Source organism: Acipenser ruthenus, unplaced genomic scaffold, assembly GCF_902713425.1.
Source record: "Acipenser ruthenus unplaced genomic scaffold, fAciRut3.2 maternal haplotype, whole genome shotgun sequence".
NCBI lineage: Eukaryota > Metazoa > Chordata > Actinopteri > Acipenseriformes > Acipenseridae > Acipenser > Acipenser ruthenus.
In genome coordinates, this window is record NW_026708895.1 from 463,937 (window position 1) to 484,799 (window position 20,863).

At 39.3% G+C, this 20,863-nt stretch overlaps 1 long non-coding RNA gene across 1 annotated transcript; it reads left to right on the plus strand.

Moving 5' to 3' along the window:
- The first annotated feature begins 18,007 nt into the window (after nucleotides 1–18,007).
- On the plus strand, nucleotides 18,008–20,639 carry LOC131736699 (uncharacterized). Its single transcript, XR_009328303.1, has 3 exons — nucleotides 18,008–18,124; nucleotides 19,039–19,167; nucleotides 19,835–20,639. It is a non-coding gene; the product is annotated as an uncharacterized LOC131736699 (long non-coding RNA).
- Nucleotides 20,640–20,863: the final 224 nt, after the last annotated feature.

A 20,863-nucleotide genomic window follows, 5' to 3' on the forward strand; every position in this document is an offset into this window, starting at 1 on the left:
ATTATTATTTATTGATTTTATTTTGTTTTATTTCTTTGCTCACCAACTGCCACGACAACACACTCGTTTTTTTTTTTTTATGCAGTACTCCTGACGAACTTCACCCATTGCCCGCATCGTACCGGCTCTTAAGGTAGCTTGTGTTGGAGCAGCAGGACAAGCTCGCCATTCCGCCCGCTGCTTTCCTGCTCACCAAAACACAACGCACCCAGGGGAGAGATACCATGGTAAATAGGTAACCTATTTACCATGGTATCCCTCCCCTGCGGCGGCTGCTCTTGATCTTCGGCTGCTCTTGATCTCCGTGAACGCACCCGCTGTCACATTGAAGCGCTTGAAAACACAGCACAACATTCCCTAATAACACTTGCAATGCATTATGACTTCAAAGGTATGACTTTAAGTCTATGACATTATTATTTATTGATTTTATTTTGTTTTATTTCTTTGATCACCAACTGCCACCACAACACACTCGTTTTTTTTTATGCAGTACTCCTGACGAACTTCACCCATTGACCGCATCGTACCGGCTCTTAAGGTAGCTTGTGTTGGAGCAGCAGGACAAGATCGCCATCCCGCCCGCTGCTTTCCTGCTCACCAAAACACAACGCACCCAGGGGAGAGATACCATGGTAAATAGGTAACCTATTTACCATGGTATCCCTCCCCTGCGGCGGCTGCTCTTCATCTCCGGCTGCTCTTGATCTCCGTGAACGCACCCGCTGTCACATTGAAGCGCTTGAAAACACAGCACAACATTCCCTAATAACACTTGCAATGCATTATGACTTCAAAGGTATGACTTTAAGTCTATGACATTATTATTTATTGATTTTATTTTGTTTTATTTCTTTGATCACCAACTGCCACGACAACACACTCGTTTTTTTTTTATGCAGTACTCCTGACGAACTTCACCCATTGACCGCATCCTACCGGCTCTTAAGGTAGCTTGTGTTGGAGCAGCAGGACAAGCTCGCCATCCCGCCCGCTGCTTTCCTGCTCACCAAAACACAACGCACCCAGGGGAGAGATACCATGGTAAATAGGTAACCTATTTACCATGGTATCCCTCCCCTGCGGCGGCTGCTCTTGATCTCCGGCTGCTCTTGATCTCCGTGAACGCACCCGCTGTCACATTGAAGCGCTTGAAAACACAGCACAACATTCCCTAATAACACTTGCAATGCATTATGACTTCAAAGGTATGACTTTAAGTCTATGACATTATTATTTATTGATTTTATTTTGTTTTATTTCTTTGATCACCAACTGCCACGACAACACACTCGTTTTTTTATGCAGTACACTCTTAGAAAAAAGGGTACAATATAGAACCCTAAAAGGTTCTATCTGCTGGTATAGATTTGGAACCATTTTGAAGTGCTATATGGAACCTTTTAAAATGGTTCTTTGGAAGAACCCTGCATTAGAGGTTTAATAAAGAACCACCATGGTTCTTATATTAATGGTATAATACAGAACCATATTGGTTCCTCTGAAGAACCTTCTATTGAGGTTTAATATAGAACCATAAGAGTTACACTATTGAACCTTACAATTAACATTCTATGGAGGGTTGTTTGGTTCATCTGAGAAAAAACAAATGTATACCGTTAAGAGCTCTTCACATCCTTTAGAATCCCCCAACCTCAGAAGTGTAAGTGCTTTGATAAATCACTCAATTCAGGATGCCAACAATTTATTTATTAAACATTTATATAACAATTTATTGTTTTTACAGGTTAAACCATTAGAGTAGTTTCAGGTTTAGTTATATACAGTTTTACACCGTTTTATTCAACCTGTGTGTTTTTAATAATTAAACCATATTATTTACACAGTGAAAAAAAGGGTCTCGCAGCAAACTGGAAAATAAATCTATGCATCCCACAGATTTTCCTGAAACTTACACAAAATACATTTTCAAGAACATGTAATAGACCTTGAAAAAGCTGAGATAAAATGTATATTGAAACTGATGAACGTGGGTTTCTTTTTTCTTATTCATTTTTTGGTGGCACAAATTAGAAGAGCTACAGTACAGTATTTAGATCAGAGCTTATTATGAGTTTATGATATCTATAAATTAAGACTGAATGTTTATTAGTTTTTTGAGATCAAAACTTCTATTAAAAACAATTTACATTTGTTATAAACAATTAATTTTCTAATCAGCCATTTACATTTAAAATAAATACTTTTTTTATATGTACAATTACATTTTTATATCAAATATTCTGTTTTTGTAATCAAATTAAATAGTTGACACAATAAATTCATTTAATTTCAGATTAAATGTTAAAATGGCATTCCATCAGATCAATATAATTATTCCCCAAGTAAAAGTGCAGTTATTTGACTGTACATCTTTAACACTGGCAAAGGTACTTCGTCAGAGATACTCAGCTTCATGAAGTACCTTTCCATGAAAGTCAGACAATTTTTTAGAGCTTTAGGATACTCAATGCCCAAGGAAAAATAAAGAGAAAAAATACATTCAACAGCAAGGGTGATATCCATTCCTGGATAATCACTGAGTATCTCAATTCCATCAACACAAACAGAGATGTCATCTGCTGCCAATGGGCTTGTTGTTCCCTTGAAAACGATAGTTGGCGTAGGTGATGGTGGTACCTGTATAGATTTTAAAATAATAATTAATAACTTTATTCAACAATAAATTATGTGAAATTGTACTTCAGCAGCATTTCACCATACCTACAAGCAGTGGCGGCTCGTGTGGTGGGGCTGCGGCTACTTTAAAGGGATTTCGTAATATTCCTCCCTTTAAAAACATTTTAACTGTCGGATCTCACTTAAAACAGCGAGGAACGTCTTAAACTCCTGTTAATTGCCTACAAGTCTCCCTCATAATTCATTAAGTACACATTTATGGCAAGCCAAATTAAGAGATACCTTTAAATATTTAACAGATATCTTTAAATATTTCAAAATATCCTTAAATCAGTTGAATATATCTTAAAATATTTTGAAATAATTAGAGATATCTTAACATATTTTAAGATATCTCAAAATGGTTTACAGATATCAGGAATTAATTTGGAGATATCTCAAACTCATTTTGAGATATCTCTAAATGATAATTTGACTTTGTATTTAACATTGAAAACATCAATTCAGTTAAGCTACATTTAAAAAGTAGAGCTCAATTAACTTACTTGGTCAACAACAAACAGATTTTCCCTCTCTCGAAACAAAGCTGGCAACAGCAACAATGCAGCATTCATTCTCAGTCCTACAAATAGGGTATCAGATCATATACAAAGTACAAAGCAAACGGAAGAATGTTGAGCAACCCTGGTCTGAGAGGTACAGGATCTTTGGCTTTGCATTCCACCAGTGCTCTCAGTTACATTCATGAATTCATTATTTGCTAAACTGCACAGATAAAGAATAGTTTAAATGATTTAAAGGTACCTAAAAAAAACACACACACGACTGTAGCTCTCCAGGACCAGGACTGACCACCACTGATACAAACGTTATTGTGGATTGGAGCAAAAAAATGTTAAGAACAGTATCAACAAAGTTTCTAAAAATCTGTTCATGCAGGTTTTTCGCATTGGTTTTTATGCCCCTGTGAGAGTTAAATACCAGCTATCTTCCCCATGAAATATTATGCTCCAAGTGTATGAAATGAAGTTGCATCATTTTCTGTTTAATAGTTATTTATAGATCCTATTCTGAGATAGGTCAAAACAATTTGATGTACAATAAATATTTCTTATACATTACCATTTCCCTGTGTCTTATCTGAAGCATCTTCAATGTAGGACATCACAGTAGTTAGAAGATGCCCACTAGAAAGTCTGAAAATAGCATCTACCATTCTGGATAGGCCACTCATTAGGTTCCGTTCCAAGTTTACTCCAAAACGTAGTTCTACTTCGTGCAACAGCTAAAATACAGATGCTAAAGTTATTATTATATTTATTTATTTATCATATGCCTTTATCCAAGGCGATATACACAGCTGTAAAAAAGAGTTGAATACTTACAAATAATGTAGTAGTTAAAAAAATCAATAAATAAAACAAAATCAAACTAAACTGAATGCGAGCAGAAAGAAGTTGCATGGGAAAAACCAGGAGCAGTGGAGTTTTGTAAAAGCTGGAGCAGGTGGATTGCTGATGCAGAAAGGTCACCTAGGAGGACTAATTAAAGTGATTATACATGCTTATAACTAAAAATATTAATTTCTCATCAATCACCATAGTAGAATAAAAACTAGTACCTACCAGTTTAGGATGCTTTAGGAATGGAAACAGACCAAGGACTTCTTCAGTGGACTTCTTCTCCATCATTCTTTCCCGAGTGTGTACAGTTCTATTCATGCTGTCACATATGGCTTCAATGTTCGGCCTCAATTTCGTTATTTCTTTTCTTATGGAGTCCAAGTGTTTGGCAATACTATGCTCGTCTTCTCCTGGGAACTCCTCACTTTGCATCTGCAATATGTATCATAACGTTAAGTAATTCAATACTTATGATCAGGCATTTACTGCATGTATTCTCTGTGCTTTTCTTTACTCTGGAAAAATGCTAAAGATCAAGTACTCTCCATGAAAGCCAATTAGCTAATAAACTACACAATCGCATGTATGTACATATATAAAGTATGTAATTCTATTTCAATCTATTTCTGTCAATGCAGATCCAAGAGTTAGGCTTACAGATTCTCTTCTCTTTTTCATGAGCGGTTGCTGTTGCTCTGGTGCACGCTTCCTTCCTCGACCCACAGCACCAAACTTTTTTTTTCATGTCTTCTACAGTCTCCACTGAAATAAGTGTCTTTCTCTCTTTTTTGAATTTATTTCTCAGTATTTCAAGTAGAGTAGCCTGAAACAATGATAGAAAGTTAAACCTATGTCCATTATCTGGCTATAAAAAATACATATCAACTAGTAAAAATATATTTAACGCTGCATAATTTTGACAAATTAATGTTTATTCGACTATTTCTTTTATGAATATAACTACCAAATGTATACTCACATATCCAGTTTGGCTGTCATCCCTTAGAAATCTGTACTTACAGCACAAAGTACTTAGCACAGTACTGTACATTATGTGGTCTGGATACCTAAATATACAGATTAGAAAATAATATAGGCATATGAATTGTAAGTGAATTGTAAGAAAAATATATATTTGAGAAATAATGTCATGAAATACAGTTGCATTTTACAATTGCTTTAATTTACAAAAAAAACATGCTGAAAAGCATTATCAAAATGAATTTAATAAAACTTTTTCTCTTGAATAAAATATTGCTGTTATGATAGATTTAAAAAAAAAATAGTAATCATTTTAAAAATGAATATGCTATTTTATGTTATGTAATTATTCTAAAATTGGTTGCCTATGTATCTAAAACAAACACCGAAATCTCAGTTCTTACAGCGTATATTTGCTGAGGTCATCAAACAGAGTCTGTATTAGAGCTGCACGAAGGGCAGATTTGTCTTTTGATTTGAAACCAATGTCCTTTCTATCAAGGGCCATCTGTACAACTGGAGGAAATATAGGCAATGTATAACATGCGGTCCAAACATGAACACTTGTTGAGGTTTGTGGCACTTCTCTGCATTCTACTGGTAGCACCTTCTCTGAAACAATATGCTCATTTGCTTTTGTTCTATGAAAATACAAAAAACAACAAAAAAAACAATATTTCATAATTTTAATCACCTGAAAATATCTAAAGACTTGATATTTAAACAGAGCCTTATAATATAACAGCCATATTAATTTTCTACACAGAAGTTTAAAACCATACATTCCCAGTCCTCATTTTCAGGAATTAAACTAGTGAAAAATACCTCTCTCTCTCTCTCTCTCTCTCTCTCTCTCTCTCTCTCTCTGAGGATTGTGGGAGGGCTCTGCTGCGGCAGGGTTTGTGAGCTGTGTGAGAGCGGTAGTGGTGAATTTATCGCCATTTACTTATATATTTATTTATTATATATTTATTTAAACGTTTTTTAAAAGTATTTTTTCTATTCTTAGTACTTTTTAAACGTTTTAGCCAGTGTGTGCCCAAAGATGGGCTCCCACTCCGGTGGGTTGGGGGGGCTTACTAGGCGCCACGGTTTTAAAGTTTTTTCCGAAAATAATGATTCTGTTGAAGATGTGCTGCTTGCCGTGGGGCGGGTGGTCGGTTTTGAAAAAATCAAATCCGCCTCACGGATGAACAAAGCTATAGTCGTTTTTCTTAATCAAGAAAATCTGGTTAACAAAATTGTGGAAGAGGGATTTATGTTGAATGATTCTTTGGTAACTGTAACACCGTTATCTACGCCTCTTACCAAAGTGATATTGTCGAATATTCCCCCTTTTATTAATAATTCATTGATTGAAAGAGAACTTTCCAGATACGGTAAAATAATGTCGCCGATTAAAATGATTCCCCTTGGATGTAAAAATCCAGAAATTAAACACGTTATGTCTTTTAGGAGACAAGTTTTTGTACTACTTGATAACCCGGAAAAAAGTTTAAATGTAGCTTGGCGTTTTAATATAGAGGGCAGGGATTATGTTGTTTTTGCTAGCACAGAGGTTTTTAAATGTTTTTCTTGCGGGGAACAGGGGCATCTTAAACGGACCTGCCCCAAGCTACAAACTGAAGCAGGGACAAGTAGTCGTAATGATGACGGGGAGGCGGCCGCGGTTGTTCAGAGAGCGGAGGTGGAGGAGCCGCCGAGACCTGAGCCGCGGCCCAGGAGGAAGAGACCGGAGGAGCCGGGTACCAGCGCGGCTGCAGCCGAACCGGGGGCTGCAGCGCCGGCCGACGCAGACAAGGAGGGGGTGTACGCTGCAGTCATTAAGAAAAGAAAATTAAAAAAAAGAACATCTGCTGCTGCCGACCCGGCGGCGGGTGAGGAAGAGTCTGTGTGGGGGCCCATTATGGTATCTCACGACAGCGGCGTAGGGTCTCAACCCTCCGCTGTGGTGGAGCCGAGCACCGGGTCTGAAGGGCAAGAGAAAGGCGGGCCTCAACCCGCGGATCTCTTGTCTGAGGACTCGGTGCAGGAAGGGAGCGATGTTGGGGGTGATAGCCTCGGGGCTCAGGCAGGCCCTGTTGATGTCCCCCCCAGTGATGAGACTCCTCAGCCTGCTGGGTCGGTAGCGGAGATGCCGGCGGCTGATGGAGATTCTGCGGGCGAGGAGGAGGACGGATCGGCGGGATCGGAAGAGGATGGATGGGAGGACGGGCTCTCCGACACCTCGCAGCTCTCTGACATCACGGCCAGCCAAAGGGGGAAACTGTATTCACTAACAGAGATCAGCGACTTTCTCGAAAAAACAAAAGGTAAGAGGCGAGTAGACATTAAATCCTTCTTCCCAGACCAGAAACTGTTTTTGTGTTCTGCAGATTTAATTTTAAGGAAATCGACTATAATTGAGTTTGAACAGAAAAAAAGGTTCAGACTTAAAAAATATGTCAGCTTAGTTCGGAAAACGTTAGCCACATCTAAACATTTTTAATGGCTATTTTTATTAAGAATTTTTGTTTTTTAACGTGTTTGTTATTTTTGAATAATCTATTTTTATCAATGGAGAAAATTATTTTAGACTCTTTTAACGTGAACGGGTGCAGGGATTTTAATAAAAGAGCACAATTATTTGATTTTTTAAACAGTAAGCATTCAAACGTGATTTTATTGCAGGAGACACACTCAGACAGCAGTAATCAGTCTCACTGGCAGTCTGAGTGGAGGGGCGACTGCATTTTAAGCCACGGTTCTAATTTTAGTGCTGGGGTTGCTGTTTTATTTTCTCCAGGATTTGGGGCGGAGATTTTATCTATTGAGGAGATTATTCAAGGTCGACTTTTAAAAGTACAAATAAAACACGCTGGTATTTTTATTGATTTTATTAATATTTATGCACCAAATGTTGGGGAGGAGAGGATTTTATTTTTTAAAAAGCTCAGTCAGGTACTCAGGGGTTGCAGTACAGATAATTTGCTCGTGGTGGGGGGAGATTTTAATTGTACTATGGATTTTAATAAAGATAGAAACCACGGGGAACCCCATCCCCAATCTGTCAGGGAGCTGGCCACTGTATTAAATATTTTTGACCTGGTTGACATTTGGAGGATTTTTCATCCCACAAGTAGACAGTATACATGGATCAAATGCAATCAAAATCAGCTGTCAGGGGCACGCCTGGATAGGTTCTATACTCCACAGCAGCATATTAACAAATTCATTAAAAGCAGTATAGTACCCAGTAGCCTTTCTGATCATCATTTTGTTTCCGTCACTGTTTCACTGCCAATCCAATCACATTCAAAATCATATTGGCACTTTAATAACAATCTGCTACAGGATAAAAACTTCACTGATTGTTTCGAGTTGTTTTGGAAAAATTGGCAAAATGAAAAAAACAATTATAGTAGTTTAAGACAGTGGTGGGATATAGGGAAGATTCAAATAAAACTTTTCTGTCAACAGTACACACTCAATGTCACCAGGTCAGTGGATGCAGTGGTCAGTGAGCTGGAGAGAGAGATTGTTGAGTTTGAGAGCCAGCTGGCCAGCGAGCGCGATGAGGGGGCGTATCGGGGCCTGCAGGAGAGGAGGCAGCTCCTGGGCAGCCTGCTGGAGAAGAAGGTGAAGGGCTCTCTGCTCAGAGCCCGCTTTACTGAGCTTAAAGATATGGACGCCCCCACAGCCTTCTTCTTCGGCCTGGAGAGGAAGACAGCAGAGCGCAAGACAATGTGCTGTCTGAGGCTGCCCGGGGGGAGAGAGGTCTCCAGCCCTGCGGAGCTCAGGCGTGTTGCAGTGAGCTTTTATTCTGATCTCTACAAGGCTGAGGGCTGCGACCCGGGAGAGATGGAGCGGCTTCTCCAGGGTCTCCCCAGCCTTGACAAGGAGGAGAGCAGCGGACTGGACATTCCGTTGGCATTCCCAGAGCTCACTGCGGCTGTGGTGCAGCTCTCCAAAGGGAAGGCTCCCGGACTGGATGGACTGCCTGCAGAATTTTACCAGAAGTTTTGGAACTGTGTTGGTGAGGACCTGTACCAGGTCCTGCAGGAATGTGTCCGGGATGGGGAGCTGCCGCTGAGCTGCCGCAGGGCAGTGATAACACTGCTACCCAAGAAAGGAGACCTCTGTAACATCAAGAACTGGCGCCCTGTCTCCTTGCTGTGCTCCGATTATAAACTACTTTCCAAGACTCTCGCTAATCGCCTAAAGACCAAGATTGGATCAGTGGTGCACACAGACCAGTCATACTGTGTGCCTGAGAGATCGATTTTTGATAATTTGTTTTTATTAAGAGATCTTTTTAATGTAGCCAAAGTTTTTAATGTTGATTTTGGTCTAATTTCGCTTGATCAAGAAAAAGCTTTTGATAGAGTTGACCATGAGTATCTGTTTCGTGTTTTAAAAGCATTTGGTTTTGGCCCTGTTTTTACTTCTTTTATAAGACTCCTTTATCACAATGTTTTTAGTGTTGTGAAGATTAATAACAGTTTGACTGTCCCCTTCCCTGTGCAGAGGGGGATACGGCAGGGCTGCTCCCTCTCAGGGATGCTCTATGCCCTCTCTATAGAGCCCCTGTTACACCAGCTGAGGGAGAAACTGCCTGGATTGGCAGTGCCAGCTGCACCCAATGCAACCCCTATTAAACTCTCCGCATATGCTGACGATCTCAGCGTGTTTGTTACAACTGACCAAGACGTCGCTGTGCTGGAGTCACGCATTATAATGTATGAAAAGGCAACATCAGCACGAGTAAACTGGGCAAAAAGTGAAGCTTTTCTTGTTGGCAGCTGGGAGGATACCCCCCCTCCTTTACTGCCTTCGTTTTTAAGCTGGAGTAAAACTGGGGTCAAACTTTTAGGTATTTATTTTGGGAATGAGCAATTCATGCAGCAGAATTGGGAGGGGCTGCTGGACAGGGTGAAGGGGAGGCTGCAGAGCTGGCAGTGGCTCCTCTCTCGGCTCTCCTTCAGGGGCAGGGTCCTCATCATTAACAATCTTGTCGCCTCCATGCTTTGGCATAAGCTGGTGTGCCTGGATCCTCCCCTGTTTTTGTTAAACGAAATACAGAAATGCCTGGTGCAGTTTTTTTGGAGCGGGCATCACTGGCTGCGCCCGGCTGTTTTGTATCTCCCCCGTGAGGAGGGAGGGCAGGGGCTCATTGATATCCCTAGCAGGATGGCAGCGTTTAGGCTGCAGGCTGCCCAGAGACTGCTGTACACACCACAGCTGAGCTGGAGAGACCTGGCGTTTTGTTTGTTGCAGAAGGCAGGGAGGCTGGGCTTTGACAGACATTTGTTTTTAATATCTCTTGATTGTTTTAGTGATGCAGGGTTGGAGGGTTTTTATAAGAATCTTTTAAATGCTTGGAGACTTTTAAAGATCACAAGGTCAGAAGAATCACAGAGCACACAGTGGGTTTTTGAAGAGCCCCTGTTTTTTAACCCCATTTTTAAATGCGAGGTTTTTAGCTCTGTTTTTTTATCCACTTTGTTTTTTAAAGCCGGTTTTACCAAACTGGGGCATTTAATTGACTTTAATCTTTTTAGTTGGAAAGCCAGCAGGGTTTTAACCCCTGCACTGAATATTAGATCAGAGCGTTTCCTGGAGAAGGTGCTGAGTGATCTCCAGGCATCTCTTTGTCCAGCACTCTCCCAGTTTCTGAGCAGGTTTCTGGCGGAGCGCGTGGCTCCAGAGCAGGAACCCCTGTTCCCCGCAGTGCTGGTCTCCCCTTCAGTGACAGTGGAGGAGGAGGAGGAGGAGCCGGCTGGAAAGCTGCTGTCACTTAGGAAGGTCACTGAGGTGGCCTTCCACACAATTGAGAAAAAGGCATTGTATGAGATCTGTGTGAAAACCAGACATTTTAATAAGCTGAAAGACCTGGTGGACACTAAGTGGAGGGCTCACCTTAGTGTCCCTGTTGATGAAGTTCCTGCCTGGAGGGTGCTGTATAAGCTTCCCTTGCCTAAGCGCTCCGGAGACCTGCAATGGAGAGTGCTGCATGGCATTTTTGCCACAAACCGTTATCTTAGCCGAGTGGAACCGGGGGTCAGTGTCCAGTGCCCCTTCTGTCCCGCGGAAGAGACTGTTTTCCATTTGTTTGTGGATTGCCCTCGGCTGCAGCCCTTCTTTTTGTTTTTAGAGAACCTGCTGGCTTCCTTGGGGGTTACTTTTACTAAAACTTTTTTTGTTTTTAGTGTAAAGTATAGTTTTGCACGGAGGGATAGGTGCTCATTGGTTAACTTTGTCCTTGGTCAGGCGAAATTAGCTATTTTAAAATCCCGAAAAAATAAGATTTTAGCCACTGGTTTTATAGATCCTATTAGTGTTTTTAGGATCCTGATGGTCTCCAGGATCAAAATGGAATTTGCTTATTTTAAAATGGTGCACGACCTGGACAATTTTGAGAGTCGTTGGTGCATTGGGGAGGGGGTGTGTGCCATGACTGAGGAGGGGCAGCTTGTTATGCTCTTGTGAGAAACTATGAAAGACTAAGATCTCATTGAACTGGACTTTTTGAAACTGGGATGAGAAATGTTGGATTTGTTATGTTTTTTTGCACCAGTGGTTTTTTTTTTGTTTGTTTTGGCTTTATTTATTTTTATAATTGTTTTCTAATTTATAGAATAAAGGGATTTTAAAAGTCAAAGTCTCTCTCTCTCTCTCTCTCTCTCTCTCTCTGTGTGTTTCCATAAAGAAATGTACTCCCATAATATACATCTTTCTTACAATACAACATTACAATACAAAAAGCGTACTGGTAGTAGTAATTTATACTTTTCAAAGTGATTCCTGTATAGTATGTGGTATTTAAATGTAAATACTAAAACACAACAATAGACTAACATAATGTATAATATATTTGTCATTACATACCTTTTAAGGTTCTCGAGAGCCTTTAAAAATTTGACTTGGTCCTTCATAGTTCGGAAGATCTTTCCAATCATATGTTCTGTCAGACCTAAAAGAGTCTCACCATCTATTTCTTCACCTAATGAACAAAAAAGCATAAAATTAATCAGAAAAATAAGCACCAATGTTAACCTGCCATTGTAATTAATATCACAGTTTTAAATGCAAGCAGTACCTTATACACAGTATGATGAGGTGCAATATATAAACATCCATCACTGTCTTCATAAGCATCTAGTGCATGGTAGTCAACTTCATTGCCAGGTGTTAATGTACACCACTCATGCAAAGCCTCTATTTTGAAGGCATGAAGGTGAGAATTAAATTCCAGAGCAAAATACAGTTTCCCACACAAAATCCATGTACACCTAAACTGAATGATATGCAAGATTTTGAAAAAAATGGGTAAATCCTCATGGACTACATCGACAATGAAGTAATCCTTGACTTCGTATTTCACGTGATCCACAGTTAGTTTCTTTACTTTCAGTATGGTTTCATCAGCTTCAAGTTCACTGGCTTGAATATTGCATTTTTCAAGAATAATATCTTTCAAAGATGTAGATGATAGCTGAACAACACAAGACCCTTCTTGCTCATATGACTGATGCAAAGCATCTGCACAACAAAAATCCCAACACTGTCTTTGTTGATGTCTTTTTGCTAAAGTAAAGCAGATGTTCCGGAAGTTCCACACATTTCTTGCAAGCCGCTTAAAGTACTGGTGCTTTCCTTCAAAACGTAAGCACCAAAGTGATCAAAGTGGTCCAAATTCAGCTAGCAATCTGGGGTAGTGTACCAAGTAATGCAATTTTGGTATAAAATTACCAGGATACAGTCTATTAAATTCGCTGAGAAATTCTCAAATTAAAATCTGCAAATGTGAAAGTGACGACTTTTTCACAACAGGAGACATTACAAAGTCTACTATTTCACGAACCGGCGTAGATTTAGCTAGGGACGGTAGGGACATGTCCCTACCAATGTCAAGGGACCGTTGAATTGTCCCTACCAATAATTTTGATAAATCTTAAACGTCTTTTGTCAAGTCATTTTATCTGCTCCACAAAGGGTTAACTCTCTCAAGCCCCCCGCCCCTCCCCCTCGTTAGTCCTCCCTCCTCCAAAAAAAACAAAACAAAAAAAAACGCTAATTTGATTGGCTTTGGCCCTTCCATACTGCATCACTGTAACACGGACTCAGTGCGTGGCTGACGTCAGGGACCAGCAGAGTGTGTTGTTTTCATTGAAGTGCGAAAGTGCACAAGGACTCGGGAGTGAAAGGTAAATCTCCGGGTTTAAAATAAAAAAAAAAAATTCTAGTCATTCTTAAACGGTGTACATTGTGCCATAATTTTCACATTTATTTTAAAAAATAAGAATAAATATAATCAGTTTAATTCGATGTTTGTGTTTGTTGGTTAATGCGTTGTCATATTATTTCAATCCTCCTTCCTCCCTTTGTAACTAACTTACTCCTTGCTTGATATTTTTGTATCGTGTGTGTAAAAAGCGAACACGAACATATGTATTTGATTGAATGGACAGTGTGACTATCCAGGCGGCTAAATATATAAAAAGTCAAATTAATGGTGGTGGGGGGGGGGACAACGACAGATATACAAATAAATTTCAGTGTGGCGTGAGTAAAAAAAAGGTTGAGAACCGCTGGTTTAGGCTGGACTCTGGAAAGACGCTCATCTGAAGTTGCCGCTTGCCGGTCAGGCTGATATGAGTGTGAGCCACTGACTGAATGAAAGCCAGGTGCAGCGGCTGAAGGTATTGTCAGCTCGTCAGCAACATAGTTTGAGAGAATAAAGCTACCTACCTACCTACCTATTACGTTAGCGACCCATTGCTAGCTGCTAACCCAACGTCCTTGGTGGCTAGCTAGCTTGTTTCACAGCTAAATCATTATGTGTGTGTGTGTGTGTGTGTGTGTGTGTGTGTGTGTGTGTGTGTGTGTGTGTGTGTGAGAGAGAGAGAGAGAGAGAGAGTGTGCGTGAGCATGTTTTGATATCGTCATTCAACTAACGTTAGCTAATCACTTCAATTTGGCTTTAGGTGACTAAAGCATAATAGCAACCAAAAAATAAAGATGGACATGAGGAAGTTTTTTTTTACAAAAAGTCAAAGTGTAAGTAGGAAGATGTTATTAAAGTAATAAACACAATTGATAATGATTCTCATAGCAAATGAAAAAATAATTTACTAATGAAGTTAACAGAGTCATACTTTCTCTCTAAACAGCATGCATCAATTTATCATTTTATCAGGCGAGTGAAGCAGTGCAGCCTGGTAAAAGCAGTACAGAGGCAGGTGGAGCAACAGGGTCGCAGGTGGGGTCTGTAATGGCTTAGTGATTATAACAGTGAAAGTGTTAGACTCAGTTTTGAGATATATTATTGTTTGAGGCACATTGTGATATAATAGTAGGCTAATGCTGTATAGTAATACTCAGCAAATAAAGTTAGCATAGCCATATATTTTCTCTCTATATGGCATGCATCAATTTATTATTTTATCAGGTGAATGAAGCAATGCACCCAGGTACGAGCAGCAGCACAGACACAGGAGTGGCAGGCAGAGCACGTGAGCGTGCGTGTGCTCATGCTTGTAGCGCCAGGGGTATTGGTAGCTTACAGTAAGGCTGGGATAGGTTATAATTCAGGTTATTAGTAATTCTACAGCAGGGATGTCAAACCAGCTTCCAGGAGGGACACTTTATCATAGTGTTTTAAGTGTATACCAGCCAACTTCATGTCAATCAAACTGTCCTCGATTCATGTCCAGCATTCATTTCAAGCCACCAGAAGTTACCATTTAATAGCTGTCTACTAAAAAATTTCTTCCCGGGGGGGCATGCCCCCGAACCCCACTAGCGACCGTGACTCCGCCCCCCTACAAAATGGTGTCCCCACCAATGTTCAAACCAAACCTACGCCCTTGACCTCCGGAATGAAACAACCGGAGGTGGATGGAAAGACTCAATATTGCAGCTACCGGGGCATGCAAGACTCCATATCGTAGATACCGGGCATGCAATTATATATATATAGATATATATATATATATATATATATATATATATATATATATATATATATATATATATATATATATATATATATTAATGTTATTTTTTTTTATTTTTTTTTTTGGATGTTTGGAGTTTTACTCGCGCATAGTTTTGTATGTTATTTCCGAATTTCTCCTTAGACATGTCTGAAGGGGACACTGTATTACTTAAAATGTGAATTAACGTATTAAAACGTGTTAACTGTGAGCAGTTACCTTGGGATTACACACCAGGTTCAGACGCATTGATTGGACTAATGTATCCGCAGGCGACCTAAGACTCACCGTTTCAACGGTGTCAGTAGTGCTCAACAGAAAAGAATGCATACAGAAAAATATTGTATACTGGCCATGGGCTTTGGTTTTCCCCAGCGCCGTAACTAAGCATTTAGCTACCGGGGCATGCAAAAATATATATATATATATATATATATATATATATATATATATATATATATATATATATATATATATATATATTTATAAATTGCATGGACCTCCGGAATGAAGCAACCGGAGGTGGATGGAAAGACTCAATATTGCCTCTACTGGGGCATGCAAGACTCCATATCGTAGATACCGGGCATGCAATTATATATATATATATATATATATATATATTATTGTTTTTTTTTTTCTTTTTTTTTTTTTTTTTGGATGTTAGGAGTTAGGATGGTATTTACTCGCGCATAGTTTTGTATGTTATTTCCGAATTTCTCCTTTAACATGTCTGAAGGGGACACTGTATTACTTAAAACGTGAATTAACGTATTAAAACGTGTTAACTGTGAGCAGTTACCTTGGGAATACACACCAGGTTCAGCCGCATTGATTGGACTAATGTATCTGCAGGCGACCTAAGACTCACCGTTTCCACGGTGTCAGTAGTGCTCAACAGAAAATAATGCATACAGAAAAATATTGTATACTGGCCATGGGCTTTGGTTAGCATACAGTGTCCCCTTCAGACACTAAACAGTGGCCTACAGTTCTATGTTTGTCTGAAAAAAACAACTACAATTGGTATTTTTAATAATCATTAACATGTTCATTATTTCAATATACAAACATGCAGTATTTTGCAATTATTTAAATCCAATCTTCTCCACTGCAGTTAAACTATGGTTGTTTTTCTTATGCACTTGACAGTGGTGGTGGGTGTTTTTGCCAAAAACTGCTTTAAGTGTGTGATGCAGTCTTGTAAGATTTATTGACATTATGTTGATAATCAGAACAACAGGGTTCACCAACCTCGACTAGGTCAGGGTTAACACAGTTGAGCTCAGATGAAACAGCCCATTTGCAATGTACAGTACTGGGTGGCTATTGGTCATTCAGCAGTGTGATGCAAATACCTGCAGTTACCACAAAGCGCTGACCTGAGCACACTTGCTCATTTGCTATTCTAGTTTTCTCCCTGGGATGCTCGTACTTAAATATTTAATATAAATGGACTTTAGTTGGTATATAGGAGGCTGGTGTCTATAGAGTTAACACAAACTGTTTTACAATTTCTGAAAATCAAATTAAGAAGTTGTGAGCGATGGGGATATAAATAGGCCCAATTAATCCCACACCTGCCGCACACCTTCTGTGAATGATGCAATTGTCAGCAAATGATTTACTGACCATCCCAATATAATTTAGGAGCAAAAGAAACATCTGTAATTGGCGTAATTACAGGGATTAATTATAGCATTGTTTCTTTACCGAATATCTCAATCGTCCTGCCTGGGGACAGACGTGAAGTTATGTATATATACATTTAGTGTGCCCAATTATTTTACCCCCGATTTTCTCCCCAATTTGGAATGTCCAATTATTTTTTCTCCTCATCGCAGCAATTCCTTACACAGCTCAGGAGATCCAAAGGTTCAGTGGGCGTCCTCCGATCCCACAACCAAACTATTATCCTCTTTTACACCCAGGAACTCGAGAGCGGATGTCAGCGAGCTACTGACCTCTGGAGGACAAAGGCCAGCCCTGCAGGTGTCCGCTTTTGAGCTCACAGGGCGCCTGGCCAGCAGGGTTCACTGTAGCGCAATGAGGAGAAACAGTCCCTTTTGTTTTTGCTTCCCTAACCCACGGGAGTGCCAGAGCCAATGTTACGCTCCCTTTGGAATTCACAGCGAAGACCGACAACTTTGCACAGCCAGGACGCGAACCTGTGCTGTATGACCACACAACCACGCTTTTACCAGGTGAGCCACTCGAGGACCCCCTGATAGTGTTTTTGAGGTTAAGATTCATTTAAAAGTTATAACTAGCTCTTTATTTTATATATATATATATATATATATATATATATATATATATATATTGCACCAGGATGAGTGAACAAAAGGAAAAGTGAAACGAAGAAACTGTAAAAAATGACGACTGGACACCAACCACTAAAAGCTGGTAATTTTAAACTTTAAAGAGAGAGTTTATACCCTCTAAGCGGGCAATTTCTAATCTCTTTATTCATGCCACTGTCTGGTGCTCCAAGGGAGACTACAGTTGGATTTTTATACCAGCTCTGTTATCCCCAGCTGGGGATGAAATCCATTGCGAAGGGGATGAAGTGGAGGTGGCTGTACACACACACACACAATTTGTTACAAACTGTTTATCCAATTGACAGGAAACTTAGCATCAACATTATAGAGTATACATTAATGATAATATACAAGATTGTGAATGTCACACAGTTTTACATACATCTGGATAATCCCTCATCAGACTGTGATTAAACATTTCATTGCTAATTCTTATTCTATCCTGTACATACTGTTGATATGTCATGTTCATCGTTTAGAGTTTACGTGGCAGGAGATGTATATGTATACATAAGCATAGGCAAATTGTAAGCATGGCAAATTCTTTGTTGAGATTTAGTAATGTCTTTCTCAAAGAGACCCAAGTGTAAATGTTTGTCGTAAGCACCATGGATAATAGCATTTACATAATGTCCCGTGACAAGAAATTACATCTAAAATACAAATGTATTTTTTTCAGATTTGTAAAAAAAGACCTGCTTCTCCTGGTGTTGTATCCTTGCTGGACGGAGATGGTGAAGATGCTGGAGGCGGCCAAGCCAGCACAGTATGGGGTAGATTTGACAAGGGACAAGAAAAGGTAATTAGAATTACAACGTGATGTTTAGGAACCCGCATTAGAGAGACAGATAGATTCAAATTATTATTTTTCTCTGTCCCCTTACATTTGTATGCTGTTTGAAATCATATTTTTGTAATAATCTGTGTTCAGGATATGCCATAGACCTAGGTTAGATGAGCCAAAATGTCTTTATATCAGTAGTAACTGTGTATAGCCAGGTATACAATCGGAAACTTAATTCACTTTTGAGTTATTGTCTATGTTTGGTACACAGCTTATCTTCCTGATTTTATTTTTATTTTTTTTAACTTAGGTTCCATTACCAGTGCTGTCCCATAAAAATGAACCATTTTCCTGCCACATTGTTTCACCCTCTGGACATATCAATGATTCAGATCTTTTACACATATCCATCTTATATGGATATTTTGTGTTTTGTTTATAAAAAATGTGTAAATGTGTAAAGGACTAGGGGTTGTGGTGTTTGTCTGAAGTAAGAGAGTGGTGGTGTAACATCAAATCATTTGCAGCACGAATAAGTCACAGTCACTGGCCATGTCATGCACACTTATTTCTAACTCATTGGTTGATCGAAAATAAGTTTAACATGCAATGGAGTAGTTCATTGGTTTTATACGCTCCCTTTAAAGATGTAATAAACAATCTCATCCAGTGGGATCTCTTTTCAGAGTGTGCAGTAGCAGAAGGGGATTGTGGGAATGTGTGGAGCTAAGGAAGGTAGAAGGAGATGCGCAGTAGAAACCCTGGGATATGTTTACACAATGAACTAATTTGTGAATGAATATCGTTGGTGTTAATTAAAGTTAATAAGACAAAATATTTTAGTGTAAAATTATACTTGATGGTGGGGTACTGCCTTTTTTAATTTTTACAGAGATGTCATTTTTTAAATCTTATTGCTATCTTACCAGAAGGCCACCTCCCCTCCAGACATTCCGATCAGAGAAAAGAGACAATTCGAAGCCAACCCAAAGAGACGTCCAAGACCTTGTCTGGGCTGCCTATCTGTAATATCAGCTAAAAAGGAGGCTCCTGTAACAGTAAGTTATCTTTCCTGTAGCCATTCCCTAGACTGCAGTGTTATGTGGCACTTCATTACCAAATCAATCAGAAAACATGTCACCTTCAGTTAGTCCATTTTTTTAATTTGTTTTTTAAAAATCAATTAAAAGATATTTAAACTTGTCAGTTTTTGTTTACATTGCATTATTTTGGAACTCTTAATACAATTATTGATAATAGAAACAACTTTGCAAATGCCATTACTATTTTTCAGATTCCTAGGATGAAACCGGACAGCGTGTGTTTGTCTTCGCCCTCCAGAGTCAGCCCTGGGGTGGTAGCGGTGAGCTGAGCATAATAAAATAATTGGCCATTCCAAATTGGGGAGAAAATAATAAAAAATAATTGGCAACGACTAAATTTATAAAAAAAAAAAAAAAGTGAAATGCTTCAGTTTTTACAAGCTTGATTAATATGCCCCTATTTACCAGATAGAGGGGTCTACTATTCAATGGTTCTATAGAATGTTGACACACGCTGATGAAAAAATAGCACCATCTAGATTTCTTCCTTATCAAGCAACTAAATCAGACACCATATATCTTGTGATCGTAGCAGATTTTGCCCATTTTGAGGATAAGTGATACCAAACATTAAACAAACTACATGGGAAGTTTTATTAAAAGGATTCTCACCTTTCCCCAGCATACAGCTGATCCTGTCCTAATGTGAAGGTGGATCCAACAAGTGACGTTGTGATCCTGCCAGTCGAAGTGCAGAAAAATCACAGTCAAATGCATGTTGGCCTGATAACCAAATATTGTTCTTTTTTTTTTTTTTTTTTTTTTTAATCCTGCGCTAGTAAATCATGTATCTGTGTCAGGATAGCATATACAGCATGCTCATGCCTAAGTAAACAAACATTTTAAGAACATAAGAAAGTTTACAAACGAGAGGAGGCCATTCGGCCCATCTTGCTCTTTTGGTTGTTAGTAGCTTATTGATCCCAGAATCTCATCAAGCAGCTTCTTGAAGGATCCCAGGGTGTCGGCTTCAACAACATTACTGGGGAGCGGGTTCCAGACCCTCACAATTCTCTGTGTAGAAAAGTGCCTCCTATTTTCTGTTCTGAATGCCCCTTTATCTAATCTCCATTTGTGACTCCTGGTCCTTGTCGAAAAAGTCCCCTGGGTCGACATTGTCAATACCTTTTAGCATTTTGAATGCTTGAATCAGATCACCGCGTAGTCTTCTTTGTTCGAGACTGAATAGATTCAATTCTTTTAGCCTGTCTGCATACGACATGCCTTTTAAACCCGGGATAATTCTGGTCGCTCTTCTTTGCACTCTTTCTTGAGCAGCAATATCCTTTTTGTAACGAGGTGACCAGAACAATATTCTAGATGAGGTCTTACTAATGCATTGTAAAGTTTTAACATTACTTCCCTTGATTTAAATTCAACACTTATCACAATATATCCGAGCATCTTGTTGGCCTTTTTTTATAGCTTCCCCACATTGTCTAGATGAAGACATTTTAATAAAGAACAAAAATAAAAATCTCTTTGTTCTTGAGTTTATTTTGGTATCTTTTGAAATTGGTATTCTTCTTGTGTGTGTTTGTGTATATGCATGTGTGTGAAGGATGTGGGTTGGTGGGAGGGTGTTCATTTTAATGGATTTATGTCTTTTTAAGACAGAATGCTTTTGACAGCTGTTTTGTTGTGTTCACAA